Raw genomic sequence first — 19,110 nt, 5'->3', positions numbered from 1 at the left:
AGGGAATAAAGAAACACCATGAGTAAAAAGAAATGTACGATAGATTCATATTATGAGAAGAGTGAAGATCAAGACAGAAATTCTGAAGAGGACAACACTGTCATCAAACCCACATCTGCAATATCAAAAGGGAATCTGAACTGGTCTGAAGCCCAAAAAGCTTTCTTAGAAGAACTCAAGAAGGATTTTAAAAGTCAAATGAGAGAGGTAGAGGAGTCCTTTAAAAGTACAATTGGCCAATTGGAAAAAAAGTACACTGAAGAAAACAAATCCCTAAAACACACAATTGGCCAACTGGAAAAAAAGTACACTGAAGAAAACAAATCCCTTAAAAATACAATTGACCAATTGGAGAAGAAAGTACAAAATCTAACAGAAGACAATATGTTAAAAATTAGAATTGAACAAATGGAAACTAATGACTCTATGAGAGAGCAAGAATCAGTCAAACAGAAACAAAAAAATGAAAAAATAGATGAAAATGTAAAATACCTCATGGGTAAAACAGCTGACCTGGAAAATCTATCCAGGAGAGACAGTTTAAAAATTATAGGTCTACCTGAAAGTCATGATGAAAAAAAGAGCCTGGACAATATCCTTCAGGAAATCATAAAGGAAAACTGCCCTGAAGTCCTAGAACCTGAAGGTAAAATAACTATAGAAAGAATCCACTGCTCCCCGCCTGAAAGAGATCCCAAATTGAAAATGTCAAGGAATATAATAGTTAAATTCCAAAATAACCAGATTAAAGAGAAATTACTTCAAGCAGCCAGAAAGAAACAATTTAAATATCATGGAACCACAGTCAGGATTACACAGGACCTTGCAGCCCCTACCTTAAAAGACCGTAGGGCATGAAACATGATATTCTGTAAGACAAAGGAACTTGGAATGCAGCCAAGGATTAACTACCCAGCAAAAATAAGCATGATTTTTCAGGGAAGGAGATGGATATTCAATGAAATAGGGGACTCCCAAACCTTCCTGATAAAAAGACCAGAGCTCAACAAAAAATTTGATCTTCAAGTACAAGATTCAAGAGAGATATAAAAAGGTAAATGGGACAGAAAGATACAATATGTTGTTAATAAGGGCAAAATGTTTACATCCCTACAAGTGAAGATGACACTTGCAACTCTTGAGAACTGTATTGTTATTATACCATGTTAAAGGAATATACATAAAGGGGGTGGATATAAGTTGACTTTGATGTAATGATAAAAAAAAATTTAATCAAGTGGGTTAAATGGATCTAAGTAAGTGGATTAGTCTGAGCTAAGAAAATGTACTGAAAAAGGAGGAGGCAGACAAGGGTAAATTACATTACAGGAAAAGACACAAAAACCTATTAGAGCAGAGGTAAAGAAGGGAGGGGGATGAGCATTGTTTGAACCTTACTCTCATCAGATTTAGCTCAAGAAGGGAATAGCATAATCAGTTAGGTATAGAAATCTAACTTGCACTAGAGGTAGTAAGATGAGAAAGGGGAAAGAAAAGGGAGGGGGGATAGAAGGGAGGGAAGAAGCAGTAAGGGTAAAGGGGAAGAAAAGGGAAAGGGATAATAGAAGGGAGGTGGGACTGAAGGAGGCACTGGTCAAAAGCAAAACACTAGTGGGGGGGGAAAGGAGAAAGGAGAAAGAAAAGCATAAACAGAGGGGGAAAAAGGATGGAGAAAAAGACACAGATAGTAATCATAACTGTAAATGTGAATGGGATGAACTCTCCCATAAAACGGAAGCATATAGCAGATTGGATTAAAAACCATAATCCTACAATATGTTGTTTACAGGAAACACATTTGAAAAAGAGTGACACATACAGGGTAAAGGTAAAAGGCTGGAGCAAAATATATTATGCTTCAGCTGAAGTAAAAAAAAAAAAAACAAGAGTAGCAATCCTGATCTCAGACAAAGCAAAAGCAAAAATAGATCTTATCAAAAGAGATAAGGAAGGAAACTACAACCTGCTAAAAGGCACCATAGACAATGAAGTAATATCATTACTAAACATATATGCACCTAATGGTATAGCATCCAGATTCTTAGAGGAGAAGTTCAGGGAGTTACAGGAAGAAATAGACAGCAAAACTATACTAGTGGGGGACCTCAACCTCCCCCTCTCTGAACTAGATAAATCTAACCACAAAATAAACAAGAAAGAAGTTAAGGAGGTGAATAGAACATTAGAAAAGTTAGGTATGATAGACCTGTGGAGAAAACTGAACAGGGATAGAAAGGAATGTACTTTTTTCTTGGCTGTACATGGCACATACACAAAAATTGACCATGTACTAGGGCATAAAAACCTCACAATCCAATACAGAAAGGCAGAAATATTAAATGCATCCTTTTCAGATCATGAAGCAATAAAAATTATATGTAATAAAGGGCCATGGAAAGATAGACTAAAAAATAATTGGAAACTAAATAATCTAATCCTAAAAAATGATTGCGTCAAAGAACAAATCATAGAAACAATCAATAATTTCATTCAAGAGAACAACAATAATGAGACAACATGCCAAAACTTATGGGATACAGCAAAAGCAGGTCTTAGAGGAAGTTTTGTATCTCTAAATGCTTACATAAATAAAATAGAAAAAGAGGAGATCAATGAATTAGCATACAACTAAAAAAAAAACTAGAAAAAGAACAAATTAAAAATCCTCAATCAAACACCAAATTAGAAATATTGAAAACCAAAGGAAAATTAATAAAATTGGAATTAAGAAAACTATTGAACTAATAAATAAAACTAAGAGCTGGTTTTATGAAAAAAACCAATAAAATAGATAAACCTTTGGTTAAGCTAATTTAAAAAAAAGAAAGAAGAAAACCAAATTACTAGTATCAAGAATGAAAAGGGTGAAACTACCACCAAGGAAGAGGAAATTAAAACAACAATTAGGAATTATTTTGCCCAACTATATGCCAACAAATTTGACAACCTTAGTGAAATGGATATATATTTATAAAAATATAAATTGCCCAGATTAACAGAAGAGGAAGTAAAATACTTAAATAACCCCATCTCAGAAAAAGAAATTGAACAAGTCATTGATGAACTCTCTAGGAAAAAATCTCCAGGGCCAGATGGATTTACATGTGAATTCTATCAAACCTTTAAAGAACAATTAATTCCAATACTATAATGACTATTTGGTAAAATAGGTAAAGAAGGAATCTTACCAAATTCTTTTTATGATACAAATATGGTGCTGATACCTAAACCAGGAAGAGTCAAGACAGAGAAAGAAAATTATAGACCAATTTCTCTAATGAATATAGATGCAAAAATGTTAAACAAAATATTAGTAAATAGATTACAGCAACTTATCCCATGAATAATACATTATGACCAGGTAGAATTTATACCAGGAATGCAGGGCTGGTTCAATATAAGGAAAACTATCAGTGTAATCCATCATATCAACACCAAAACTAACAGAAACTACATGATCATCTCAATAGATGCAGAAAAGGCTTATGACAAAATACAACACCTATTCCTATTAAAAACACTAGAGAGCATAGGTATAAATGGAGTCTTCCTTAAAATAATAAATAGCATCTATCTAAAACCTTCAGCAAGCATAATATGTAATGGGGACAAGCTAGAAGCATTTCCCATAAGATCCGGGGTGAAACAAGGATGTCCATTATCACCACTGTTGTTCAACATCATACTGGAAATGTTAGCTTTAGCAATAAAAGAAGAAAAAGACATTGAAGGCATTAGAATAGGCAAAGAAGAAACAAAGCTATCACTCTTTGCAGATGACATGATGTTGTACTTAGAGAATCCCAGAGAATCAAGTAAAAAACTACTTGAAATAATAAACAACTTTAGCAAAGTTGCAGGCTATAAAATAAACCCACATAAATCATCAGCATTTCTAATTATTACGAACAAAGCCCAATAGCAAGAGCTAGAAAGAGAAATTCCATTTAAACTTACTGTAGTCATTATAAAATATTTAGGAGTCTACCTCCCAAAACAAACCCAGGAACTCTATAAACACAATTAAAAACACTTTTCATGCAAATAAAATTAGATTTAAATAATTGGAAAAACATCAGTTGCTCATGGATAGGCCAAGCTAATATAATAAAAATGACAATTCTGCCTAAGCTAATTTACTTATTCAGTGCCATACCAATCAAACTACCAAAACTTTATTTTATAGAGTTATAAAAAATAATAACAAGGTTCATTTGGAAGAACAAAAGGTCCAGAATATCAAGAAAACTAATGAAAAGAAGTGCAGGGGAAAGTGGCCTAGCCATTCCAGATCTTAAATTGTATTATAAAGCAGCAATCATCAAAACTGCTTGGTACTGGCTAAGAAATAGAGTGGTGGATCAGTGGAATAGGTTAAGTATGCAAGACACAGTAGTCAATGACTATAGTAATACATTATTTGATAAACCCAAAGACCCCAACTTCTGGGATAAGAATCCACTCTTTGAAAAAAACTGCAGGGAAAACTGGAAAAGAATATGGCAGAAAGTAGGCATAGACCAAAATCTCACACCACATACCAAAATAAAGTCAAAATGGGTACATGATTTAGATATAAAGGCTGATACTGTAAGCAAAGTGAGAGAGCAAGGAATAGTTTGCCTGTCAGATCTATGGAGATCAGAAGAATTCATGACCAAACAGGAGATAGAGAACATTACAAAAAAGCAAAATAGATAATTTTGATTACTTTAAATTGAAAAGTTTTTTGCACAAACAAAGACAATGAAACTAAGACTAGAAGGAAGGTAGAAAATTGGGAAAGAATTTTTACAACCAGTCTCTCTAATAAGGGCCTCATTTCCAAAATATATGGAGAATTAAGTCAAATTTATAAGAATGCAAGCTATTCCCCAATTGATAAATAGTCAAAGGATATGAACAGACAGTTCTCAGATGAAGAAATTAAAGCCATCTATAGTCATATAAAAAAATGCTCTAAATCACTATTGATTAGAGAAATACAAATCAAAACAACTCTGAGGTACTACATCACACCTATCAGAATGGCCAACATGACAAAACAGGAAAATGATAAATGTTGGAGAAGATGTGGGACAATTGGAACACTAATGCATTGTTGGTGGAGTTGTGAAATGATCCAACCATTTTGGAGAGCAATTTGGAACTATGCCCAAAGGGCTATAAAAATGTACATACCCATTGACCCAGCAATAGCACTTCTACGGCTATATCCCAAAGAGATCACACAAACGGGAAAAGGACCTACATGTATAAAAATATTCATAGCAGCTCTTTTTGTGGTGGCAAAGAATTGGAAATTGAGAGGGTGCCCATGAATTGGGGAATGGCTGAGCAAGTTGTGGTATATGAATGTGATGGAATATTATTGTGCTATAAGAAATGATGAACAGGCTGATTTCAGAAAAACCTGGAAAGACTTGTATGGTCTGATGCTGAGTGAAGTGAGCAGAACCAAGAGAACGTTGTACATAGTAACAGCCACATTGTGTGATGACTAATATTGATAAACTGAACCCTTCCTGGCAATACAAGGATCTAAGACATCTACAGAGGCCTTGTGATGGAAAATGCTAGCCACACCCAAAGAGAGAACTATGGAAGCTGAATTGCTATTTTTTTCTCTTCTGTTGAGTTTTGTTTCCTCTTTCTGATGGTTCCTCCTATTGGTTTTAATTTCTACTTACAACATCACTAATGTGAAAATATGTTTAATATGAATGTAAATGTATAGCCTATATCAGATTATGTGCCGTCTTGGGGAGGATGGTGGGGAGGAAGGGGGAGAAAAATTTTAAACTCAAAAGCATATGGAAGTGATTATTGATAAATCAAAATAAATTAATAAAAAAAAGGACCATACCAAAGATTATCTAGTCTAAAGAGGAAATCCAAGGGCCAGGGAGGAGCAATGACTTACTGGAGGTCACAGATGCTTAATTTAATCCTATGATCATATTGAAAAGAAAAATCATAATATAGTCAATAATTGATTAACTATATGTTCCTATGGCGATTAGCTACCCATACATATTAGAGTTAAAGAAATTAAATAACAAAGAAGCAGAGTAACAATAACCTCAGGGCTTCTTGGATTTTCATTCATTTATGCCAACTGCATTACTGTTGTGTTAAGGAAAAATTTCTATTTTTCCAGTCCTCACATTCACTAACCCCCTCAGATTCTTTTCTGTAGACTTTATCCCTTAATCTTTTGCTGCTGAATGTTCCAAGGGGCCTTAAATTCTAATTATGGTTTATGCTTAAAAACATCAAACATTTTCAGGTCCAGTTGTTTAGGGTCACAAAGGCCTCCCTAGCAATTTCCATCTGTGAGCCAGGTTTTTTCAGTCTGGGGGCTATAATCATAATCAGATGAGTATGAAGACTTGACCTTCAAAGTCAAATGTGTAGGGGAAACTCCTGAAGATATTATTTTCAGAGTAGGCAGAGGTCACTACACAGTGACCTTAGCCCTACTGATCCCACAATTCCCCTCTTTATAATTGGATATAGCCTAAAAATTCAGGAAGAAAGCTATAGAATGGGTCCCAGCTGCAAGAACCTTTGTGAACCAAAATCTAAACATTTTCAAACCAAATGATATTTTAAGACCATGGAATGCTAGATATTGAATCACTTATAGTTTTGTTTTTGTTCATTTCTCTTAAAATTTGCCCCTTCTCTAAACACATTTCACTCCAATTAAGCACACATCCAGCTGTTTAGGTTTGGTTTCAAAAATTATGGGTAAAATCATCTTGTGGTATGGCAAATTCTCAAGCATGAGTGAATCAAAGAAAGCCAAAAATAGAGTGCCTGCCTTCAAGCAGTTCACAATGTAATTAGGGAGACAATATACAAACAATCAGGTAAGGTACCACTAAGCAAAATAGAAGAACCCAAGACAGAGTTTTAAGGCACATTCTTGATTAACTGGTGGTATCTGAATGAAGATGTAGCAAAGAAAACTGGCGATGATGAAACAGGTAGGAGAAACAGAGAAGTTCTCTCTCTCTCTCTCTCTCTCTCACACACACACACACACACACACACACACGTACATTTGTATGTACACAGACACTGGCAAACTATAGAGAAAAGAGTGTTAAAAAAAGAGGATAATAATGTCAAAGGCTGCAGAGAGGTCAAGAAAGATGAGAACTGAGAAAGGGTCTTTAGATTTGGTAATTAAAAATTGTTGATAACTTTGGAAACAGCAGTTTCAGTTGAATGATGAGTTTGGGAGGCAGGATGCAGAGTTAAGAGAGTGAAAAGAAAGAAAGAGAAGAATCTATTGCAGGAATTTAGCCATGAAAGGGAGGAGAAATACAAGATGATAACTAAAGGAGACAGCCAGATTACATGAAGTTATTTTTGAGGATGGAAGAGATATGGTCATCTTGTTAGGCAGCAGGGAAATGTCTAGTTGACTAGGATAGATAAAAGATTAGTGAGACCATGGATATGAAAAAGGGAGCAATCTGCTGGAGAAGATGGTAGAATTGGATCAATTATACATATAAAGGGGTTTGCCTTGCCAAGAAAAGCCACCTCTTCATAAGAGACAGGGTTAAAGGGGGAGAGAGTGGAGAAAATTATATGATCAATGTGGATGAGGAGGGGAAGAAAATGGAGCTCAGCAAATGGCATCAATTTTCTCACTGAAATATGAGGAAAGGGGAGGCAAGATGGTGGAGGATAGAAAGTAACCCAAATGAGCATTCCCAAAATTTCTCTCCAAAAAATAACTCCTCAAATCAAATTTTGGAGCAGCAGAGCCAACAAAAAGTCAGAGTGAGACATTTTTCTGGGCTAATACAACCAGGAAGTCAGTAGGAGAGGTCTGAGACACCAGGGAAAGAGCTAACTCAGAGTGTGGAAGTGTACATCAGAGGTGGCTACAACAGTGGCAATAGTAGCAGCAGCTCAGCCAAGAGTTAGTAAAAGGGTTGGACAACTGGTCAAAAAGAGATTACAGGGGACTCTTTACTGACACTGGATGAAGTTGGTGCTGTTTGGCAACTCTATTGCCCATAAGCAGTTCCAGAACAAAAAGGAATGCTTATAGTCTGTCGCAAGGGAGTAGGGGCCTTGGTTACAGGTACATTAGAGAAAGGAGTACTAGGTCATGGTTCCAGAGCCAAGAGGAGTGCTAGCACTTGTGGAGGCAAGGGATCAGTAGTCCTTTCTGGGTAAAGACCAGAGCACAAATAAGAAGAGTAGTGACCACACCTCTCCCCAAGTCACACCACCTTGGAAGCACTGAAAACTTGTAGACCCCCAAAACTAAAAACTCTAAAAACAGTAGCACAAAAACCTCTGAAGTTTGGGACAGCACCTCCCTACCCCCCAAGTGAGTAGAGCCAACTTTAAAATAAAGTTAAAAATCAATAAATAGGCTAGAAAAATGAGCAAACAAAAAAATGAACTTGACCATAAAAAGCTACTATGGTAGCAGAGAAGACCAAGATATAAACAAAGAAGATGTCAACTTTGGGGGGAGGGGGAAACATCTACAACCAAAGCCTCAAAGAGAATACAAATTGAAATCAAGCCCAACAAGAATTTCCAGAAGTTTAAAAAAAAAGAAAAGAAATGATTACAGTGGAGGCAAAATTGGGAAAAGAAATGAGAGTGATGCAAGAAAATTATGAAGAGAGAATTAACAACTGAACAAAAGAGGTAAAAAAATACTGGGAAAAAATAAGACTTTAAAAAACAGAATTGGTTAATGGCAAAGGACGCACAAAAATTCACTGAAGAAAAGAAATCCTTAAAAAGTGGAATTGGTCAAATGGAAAAAGTGGTATAAAACCTCACTAGAAAAATAATTTTTTAAAAATTAGAATTGGGCAAGTGGAAGCTAATGACTCCATGAGACATAAAAAAAAAACACACAACAAATCAATAAAAAGTCAAAAGAATGAAAACATATGCATAAGAAAATGTGCAATATCCCATCAGAAAACTAACCTAGAAAATAGACCATGGAGAGACAATTTAGGAATTATTGAACTACCTGAAATCCATGATCAAAAAAGGGCCTTGACATTATGTTTCAAAAAATTATCAAGGAAAACTGCCCTCAATATCTTAGATGCAGAGGGTAAAATAGAAATGCAAAGAATTCACCTATCACCTCCTGGAAGACATCCCAAAATGAAAATTCTCAGGAATATTATAGCCAAATTCCAAAGTTCCCAGATCAAGGAAAAAATCATGCAAGTAGTCAGAAAGAAATAATTCAAATATTTAGCCACAGTCAGGGCAACACAAGATTTAGCAGCTTCCACATAAAGGAACAGAGGGCTTGGAATGATATTCTGGAGGGTAAAGGAGCTAAGATTACAACCAAGAATAACCTACCCAGCAAAACTGGGTATATTTATGTATATTAACATATGCATATTTTTATATTGTAAGTATGTATATTTATAAATGTATATTTACTGAAATAGAGGACTTTCAAGCATTGCCAATAAAAAAGACCATAGCTGAATAGAAAATTTGACATTCAAACATAAGACACGAGACAAGCATAAAAAAGTAAACATGAAAGAGTAATCATAAAGGTTAAATCATTTCCATTCTTGTATAGAAAGATGATACATGTAACTCCTAAGAGCTTATCATTATCATCATCATCATCAGGGCAGTTATAAAGAGTCTACATAGAAGACATGAGTGTGAATTGATTATATTTGGATGATCTCAAAATTTCTTTAATGGAGTAAGAAAGAGGAATGCACTTGGAGAATGGAGAGATAGAATGGGGAAGTTTTCTCGCATAAAATAGGTATGGAAGAAAGAGCTTTTACAGTGGAGAGGAAAATAGGAGAGGTCAGGTAATGCTTAAACCTCCTTTTCATCTTGAACCTCACTTAGGGAAGAATGTATGTACACAATCATGGGAACAGAAATCTCAATACTGAAATAGGAGTGGAAGGAGATAAGAGAAATTGAGTAGGATGGGGAAAATGACAAAAGAGAGCATATATTAAAGGAGGCAGTGGTCAGAAGCAAAAAGGAGGAACAGAATAAAAATAAGAGAGAGAAGGATAAACAGAAGAAAATAGGATGGAGGGAAATACATAGTAATCATAACAGTGAATGTGAAAATGGGAGCTGGCTCATAAAATAAAAACAGATAGCAAAACAGATTAGAACCTAGAATCCAGTAATGTTGGTTATGAGTGACACACTTGAAACAGAAAGACACAAATAGAGTGAAAATAAAGGTCTAGGGCAGAATATATTATGCTTCTGCTGAAGTAAAATAGGGAGGGGTAGCAATCATAACCTCAGACAAAGCAAAAGTAAAAATAGACTTAATTAGAAGAGGTAATCAGGGAACTACATTTTGCTAAAAGGTACTATAGACAATGAAACAATATAAAAAAAATTTACAGCAAGTTTCTCTGATAAAGGCCTCATTTCTCCTCTATACATGAGTCAAAATTATAAAAATGACAGCCATTCTCCAACTGGTCAAGTAGTCAAGGGATATGAACAAGCAGTTTTCAAATGAAGAAATCAAAGTTACTTAGAGTCATATGATAAAATGCTCTAAATCACTATTGATTAGAGAAAGGCAAATTAAAGCAACTCTGAGATATCATCTCATACCTACCAGAAATGACAAATGCTGGAGGGGAGGAGGGAAAATAGGTACACTAATAAACTGTTCAGAGAGTTATAAACTGTTTCAACCATTCTAGAGAACAATTAGGAACTATACCCAAAGGGCCATAAAACTGTGCCTCCCCTTTGACCCAGCAATACCACTGCTAGGTCTGTACCCCAAAGAGATCAACAAAAAAGGAAATATATTTATAGCAGCTCTTTTCTGGTGGCAAAGGATTTGAAATTGAGGGAATGCTCATCAAGTGGGGAATGGCTGAACAAGTTGTGGCATATGATTGTGATGAAATATTATTGTGCTGTAAGAAATGATGAGCAGGCAAATTTCAGAAAAACCTGGAAAGACTTACATGAACTGATGCTTAGTGAAGTAAGCAGAACCAGGAAAACATTGTACACAGTAACAGCAACATTGTGTGATGATCAACTTTGATAGACTTAGCTTTGTTCAGCAATACAGTGATCTAAGACAATTCGAGAGACTCATGATAGAAAATGCTATCCACATCCAGAGAAAGAACTATGGAGTCTGAATGCAAATTGAAGCATACTATTTTCACTTTTGTTTGGTTTTGTTTTTTTTTCTTTCTTGTGGCTTTCCCCTTTTGTTCTGATTCTTCTTTCACAATATGACTAATGTGGAAAAATATTTAATATGATTGTACATGTATAGCCTATATCAGATTGCTTGCCATCTTGGAGAGAGGGCAGGGGAAGGAGGGAGAAAAAAAATGTGGAACTCAAAATCTTAAAAAAGTCAATGTTGAAAGCTATCTTTACACATAATTGAAAAAAAATAATTAAATACTATTCAGTGGGGGGGGGGGAAGAAATGTCAAAGGATATAGTTTCAGAAAGAAAAAAAAACATGGTAAGACCGACATGAACTGATGCAAACTAAAGTGAGAAGAATCTGGGGATTGTTGTGCAAAGTGACAGCAATGTTGTAATGATTATCAACTATAAAAGACTTGGCTACTATGATCAATACAATGATCCAAGACAGTTCCAAAGGATTTATGTTGGAAAAATGCTATCCACCTCCAGAGGTAGAACTCTGAACTCAAAGTACAAAATGAAGCATAATGTCCATGTTTGCTTTATTTTTTTTGCTTTTTTTTTTCCAGATATTACTAATATGGAAATGTCTCTCATGATTTCACATGTATAATTGATGTCATTTTACTCTCCTCATTGGCTGGGGATTGGGTTGGAATGAGGAAGAGAATTTGGAGCTCAAAATTAAAAAAAAAGAATGTTAAAATAAATAATTATTTTTTTTAAAATGAGGCAAGGTTCTCAGCTAAGAGGATGGGGGAAGAGGGATCTGCAGGAGATTTGAGGAAGGATGAAAAAGTTTGGAAAAGTCAAGATGGTGAGTGAGACGGTGAATGCATTAGGCAGCTGTAAAAGGGTTGTGATTTAACATTTTGCTTCTTCTTGATCTTGTTATCTCAAGGTATTTATTATAGTCAGGAAGCATTGGATTCAAGTTCTACCACTGACACACACTGATTGTGGGATGCTGGGCAAATCAGTTAACCTCTCAATGACCCAGGCAACTCATCAAAATGATAAATTATGGAGTAGGTGCCAACCTGCATTTGTAGAGGGTGTTTCCTCATCCTTATCCCTGTGAAATCACAGGTGTGGATAAAACATTAAAATTCTTCACGAGATGAACACCTAATCAAAAGCCCTAATCTTTTTCACAGGAAGCATCTAGGATAAGGCACTTAAATCTACTGTCATCTTATATGCAAGCTTTCACATCCACAATGAGATCATCCAGTCCATTTCCCCCTAATTTTACAGATGAGGAAACTGAGACCCAGAGGTTCCACAGGGAGCAAATGACAGTAACAGAATTTTAATATTATCCTGTTAGAATATAAACTCCTTGAGGGCAGAGACTGCTTTGCTTTTGTGATTTTATTCTCATCTCTTAACATATTCTCTGGATCACTGAGAGCACTTATAAGTTCTTGCTGTTTGATTGATTCGGCAGGCACTTAAGGGTCTAGAAATAAAAATACATTTAGTTGAAATGATCACAGTTTCTAAGGGTGAGAAAAACACATACAATACTTGACATTTATTAAACTTTAGGAATATTTATTTAATTTTCAATTTCCACAACAAAATGGAATTATGTACATTGAGCCAGATGTGTTCAAACAAAAAGAGAAACAATATTAAGAGAAGCAACTAAAAAAGTTAAACAGGTTTTACACATATAAATACATCTATTATTAAATTACAACACAAAATTGTAGAACATCATATTGCACCAAAATGATGTTTTGTACAAAGGCACATATTGGGTTCCCACCCCACACTCATATACACACACCTTTTCAATAGTATCATGCTGGTTACACCAATAACCCAAAACTACAATCTGGCCAAATAATCACTGTACCAGATCTCCTCCCTCAGGGAAGCCATTTTTAACTATAGAAAAATTCACTTTTTTTTCAAGTATCAAATGCTGGTGAAAAATCAGTGCCAGAGACCCCAAAGTAACATAACTCACAGAGGAACATGTGGATAACTTTCACTTTACATCATTCTCACAAATAACTGGGAACTGGCTAAGAAGTATCGACACAGGTAAGCAGTTTCACTCCTTACCACGAGCAGGTCATCACTCACTCATTCAACAAGCATTTATTATGAGCAAGATAGCCAAACCAGTAGTTGATATATAATACACACACACATATTTTGTCAAATTTCATTACCTGCAATGACCAAGTAAATACTTGACACCTGTGATCTGTAAGGTCTTCAGGCATGGAAGGACATGCCTTTTCAGCTGGGCAACTTATAAACATTAAGCTCAGCAAATGACCCCACTATCCATGTTTTAGCTCATGTCGGTTGTATCATTCGGAAGCTCCTTGAAGTTGGAGACAGTTTTGTGTTTTCAAATCCCCAGAACCTGACGCAAAGCCTGGAATATTGGAGGCACTTAATAAATGTTTATTGCATTGAAATGAATTGAGTTAGGCAGACAATATGAGTCATGATCTGAAACCAGCTGTAGTCTATAGGACCTTCTGTCTGAATCAAATCCATCCCACTGTTTGCAAAGAGTTGACTTTTTGAAATGAAGATCCAATCTAATAAGTTTCAATTAAAGAAACCATTAATACCATAAGAAGAAATATATGCATATGCATGTGTATCACATATTTGTGACCCTGCCCTTTTAAACACTAAAAAGAATTGTCATTAAAATATACTTTAAAGAAAAAGTATGAATACATTGTTATTATGTCCACACATTCCAGTGGAGTGTAAGCTCCGTGAGAGCAACAGCTGTACATTTTTGTCTTTGTACCTTTATTGCCTAGCAAAGTACCTGGAACAACCAGCTTAATAAATGCTTGTTGATAGGCTCTAGCAATGATAGACTATGGTGGAATCCTCATGCAGTGCCAATGAGTCACCAACGACCCAAACCAGAAGAGTTCTGCAGTCATTAATTATAACCTCTAACAGTGTGTTACTTTCTAGTCTACAGTAGCTAACCATTCACTAGCTAAATAACCTCATGGGAATGAAAAAGCAAGGCAAGTTTAGCAGGCTTTAGCATCAAATCTTTGTCAGAAAAAGGAGACAAATTAAATCTACCAAACACTCGGTAGGGGAGGTGATCTGTCTTGCCCTTTTCTGACTTTGTGCTCATTAGAAAACCTCAGGGAGTCAACATTTAGCATTAGGAAAACACAACAAAACTTGTCCACCAGGGAGAAGTAGCATGGGGAGAAGACAATGATTCTCATGGCACCTCCTCTTGATTTTAATACATTTCGACATGAGATATACTAATAGATATGGAAGCAAATTAATAACAGCTCAATTGCATACTTCCTAAAGAGAGAAATGGTCTTGCTGTTTGTGTTGCTCGGGGGAGGGGAGTTTTACCTTGTTTTTGGCCAATAGTCTGAATTCAAAATAATTAAATGATAAAAAATAATGACTCCTGGGCTCCAAATCACTTTTTCAAATGCTGCCAATTCCAGATAATTTATCAAAACAGAAAGTACAGTTGTTTTGTTTTGTTTTGTTTTCCTCTACTTTTTGAGACTGGACATTATCTGAGCCAGAATCCAGAGTCAGGGAAGTTGTAAGAATAAAAGGCTAGTCTGGAATTCACACTGTTTATATCTTTAACTGGGAAAACACATTTGGTGATGAATTTCCATGAGAGAATTAGGAAGACAGCGGCACCCACTTGCTATGCTGAAAGGGCTAAAAAATGCTTGATGGCAATTTTTGGACTTGGTGGCTGGTGCAATAACAGCAGTTTAATTTATGCCACTGGAGCAATAAAGAAGTGCAAAAATGGTAGTGTTTGAGATAATTAATATATACAGTATTGCAAAGTAGGCCACTGCTACTTCATTACACACACACACACGCACACACACACACCCCTTATTCGTTCTTTCTCTACCCAATCTGTATCTGTTATTTCCTAAAGTTATCTTCTACATCTACATCACTGTAACAGTTTTCAAATATGGAATTAAATGGAGGAGTAGAGAGGAAGAAGGTGGATTGAAGGCAAATTTATCCTTCAGATCTACTGAAGAAATGCCATCAAAAGAGTAAAAACCTAGGAGCAAGGAAGTAATGACTCAGACAGCCAACACCATCTCCAACAGGACCTTGCTACAGGTGCCATGGTGCTGACTCTCAGAAATTCTCAGGCACTTAAGCTCAAAGGTTTCTAGGCTTACCCGATCATAGGATGACAGTATGATCATAGATCAAGAGCTGGGGAGGGGGGGACCTCAGAAGTAATCTAGTCCAACCTGTAAGCTTTTATTTCACATCTCCCTGCTCAAGTCAAAGCTATAAATAAAAATCTACACAGGCGTATTCCCCAAAGACCTCATCCATTTTACCACCAGAGGTGCTACCAAATAGCTTGAATCTCATATTGTTGAAGAGAAAACAGTACACTTTTCCTCCTTTTTCTTTATTAAAACTACTTTTCTGTGGCATAAAGAAAAAGAGGAGACTCATCAAATCACTAGCGCCATTTTGTCAAAGACTTACATTTTTGTCCATACAGCACCGCCCTCCATTAAAGCACATTGTGAGGTCTCTATTATACATAGTATTCTAAGACCATATGCATATTGCCAGAGGCTCAGAGATATGAAGTGACTTCCTTGCCCACAGTCATACAAGTAGGAAGAAGTGTCAGAGACAGGATTTGAAATCAGGTCTTGCTGACATTTCAGAACAAAATGCATGTAAAGGGTTTTGAGAACCTTAAACAACTACCTACGTGAGCTATTATTGTGGTTGTCCCACTATACTGCCTCTCATCAAATGATATATGTAACTCCCTCCCCTCAAAAACAACAACAACAACAAATTGAAACTACAAAAAAGGCAGAGTATTATTTTCCACTTCTACTAAGTGGAAGTTATTTCAAATGATTGAGTGAATTCACCTTGCAACCTGTATTTTCCTTAGGTCTATAGAAATCGAGAAAGGGTGGTTGCCTTCCAAATCAGTGTAGTTATCCACATAGTTCTCAGATGATTGTAGTGTGTTGTGGCTGTGCTGTTACTAGGAAAGCTTACTGCCTGAAAATTATACAGCATTATCAAATCTAAATACACCAAATGACTAAGTATCAGAGAGCTATTGGCTGCTCTAACTACCTTATCAAATCATGAAGCTTTCCCTAAGGCAGAGCAATGGATGGAAGAAAAAGTTTTCCTAGAACTGAAATGTCAAAGTTAGACTCATAGTACCACAACTCAGGCAGTGACATTAATGCAAACTGGCTACATTTCTGATTCTTGAATTCATCACACTGAAAATAATTATAAGAAAAATAAAACTGATTCAATGAGAAAAAAAGATAAAATCACACCCCAGAGCAATTATGATGGTACTGCAGTTTTCTAAACTATTTAGACTTGGGAAAAAAAATGGAATTGCCTTAAACCTAACCAGAATAATGCTCAGAATCACAAATTCTTAGTAATGGAAAGGACACACAGAAGCCATCTAAGAGGTGAAATGTCCTTGACAAGATACCTAAGTGGCCATTCAGTGTTGGCTTGAAGACCTTCAATGAGGGAGGTACATTCACTACCCTCCAAAGCAACATATTCCGTTTGGGGATAGCTATAATTTTTAAGAAGTTTTTGGTTTGGGGATTTTTTTTTTCTTCATTACATCAAACCTAAAACTGCCTCTCTGTAACTTCTACCCATAATTCCTAATGCTATCCTCGGGCCAAGCAGACTAAGTCTAATCTTTCCTTCCCATGATGACCCCTCCAATACCAAAAAAATCTCTATTATCCCATTTCTAAGTCTTCTCCAAGCTAATCTCATACAGCCTTACCTCCAGACACTTTACTCTGTTAACAATCAAAATATGCTGTAAAACATTATGAGGACCAATAATCTTCCATTTGTCAACATAGGTCAGTCAGTAGATGAAATTCAAGGGTAGGAAGAGAAGGTGAAATTCTATTCAGTGACTATATATCAACTTCCTGTTGAGGTAGGCAGGCGGAGCAATGTTTCCTAACAATAAAAAAGTTAGCTAACTCTGGGTAGAAAAGGGTCCCTTTATCAGCAAGTACTAACAGTAAGAAAAGTCCAATCACTAATTTTAGTCATAATTGAAATTGACAATGCAAGAATTAAAAAGTAAGACATCTTATTCTCTAACATTTACAGATGTATGTTTCCAAGGAAATTGGGCCCCAGTGGATGTTCTCTTCTAAATACTGACACATTCTGTATTAAATTATATTAGCAGTCACTTTTAAGAATTGTGTTATAAAGAAATGTTTTAATTTTTTTAAATGCTGTTAAGGTAAGAGTGGAACCTTTATCTTTAAAATAACAAAATCTTTAAATATAAAGGAATGTAAACAGGAAATGGTAAGCAAATGTGCCCACTCTATGCTACCTGACAAAATATTTTTCATCTAGGCTCTTAAAAGCTAATCTCTGACATTAGAATCTAAGTTGTTATTTGAATCTGTAAGTAATGCCAGTATTAATAGATTGCACTTAATCTAGGATAGGTTGAGCCAAAGAGATAACTTTCATAAGTGTTCTGCATCTCAAATCCCGAGTCTTTTTTTTTTACACTAAGAAAAATGCTTTATTTCCCTTTATGTGGAACTATTGCTTATGATATAACTGAAGTGTAATTTTCTTCCCTAATTACATGAAAAAGCTACGTATTTAATAATTCTCTATTTAACACATCATGTGTAATTTTAAGAGCTCTTGCAAATATCCCCCAGAACTTTTTCCTAATAAAAAAAAAATCAGAGAATTCATTCTACCATTCTACAGCTGGACTGTACTTGCCCAGCACAGAATTAAACTTCATACTTTCTTCTCATGAAGGTATTTAAAGCCCAGAGCCTCCACTGACACTGAAACATGTATACCCATTCACTCACTGTCTCCCATTTCCTCCTACTCTGACCTTAAGTTCCATTTCTTTACGTCGGCAGTGACTTAAGCACAAGGGATTATAGCAAAAGTTCTCTCCTTCTAAACATGACTCATCTGCAAATTAAACCAAATAGTGCTCCCTAAGCACCAGCCACGTCTGTAAAGAATTTCCACTGAGTCATGTAATCTTTCTACTTTAAGCTATTTTCTAGTACAACAGCTAAGGTTTGAGATAATCACTTTGGGTGTTACCAGACACATCAAGATGATAGCCTGCAAAATCTCATTTACAGGTAGGGAAAAAAAAACTATCATCCTTTGCTAACAGATCTGCCTAATTCCCTTTCACCACCATCACGACCCCCACCAAAATACTAAATATTTAAGCTTAATAATGGAGTCTCACTATCTGAAGTAAGTGAAGAGCAGAATGTGCTTCCAAAGTTGCCGCTGCAACTTGACCCAGGGTGCTGAAATTTAGAGAATGGTCTAAACATGATTTTTTTTTATCTTGTAAATATCTAGAAATAGCTGAGCTTCATACCTACTAAATAAGAATTGTTGAAATAGATAGCTACCCTAGGAAAGCTTTCTCCTCTCCTCCTTTGCTGCTAGCACAGTAGAGCCTCCTTAGGACCATGTATTTTGCCATACTTGCCCAGGCACATTGCGTGTTCCCAGTCCTGAACGCAAAAATATGGTAGTTATGGCTCTGCCCCAAGTCAGCTATCATTTGGAATGGCCTCATGTGAGTAAAAGAAAGATCTCAGAAAAAAAAATCCTTCTTTGAAAATTGGATTAAAAAGTATAATGCAAGCAATGTTTAGGAACAATTCTCCATAAATCTAAAATATCATTTCATAAATTTTACTATATTTTTTCTTAAAACTAAAAAATTCACATGATATTTCCAAAATACTTTGATGAAGTGGCATTTAACAAATGTTTGTTTGTTTGTTTGTTCTTGGTGAGGCAATTTGTTAACAAATGTTTGTTGAACCA

Source organism: Vombatus ursinus, unplaced genomic scaffold (assembly GCF_900497805.2).
Source record: "Vombatus ursinus unplaced genomic scaffold, bare-nosed wombat genome assembly UNPS02012179.1, whole genome shotgun sequence".
Lineage (NCBI taxonomy): Eukaryota > Metazoa > Chordata > Mammalia > Diprotodontia > Vombatidae > Vombatus > Vombatus ursinus.
This window is presented reverse-complemented; position numbering follows the sequence as displayed.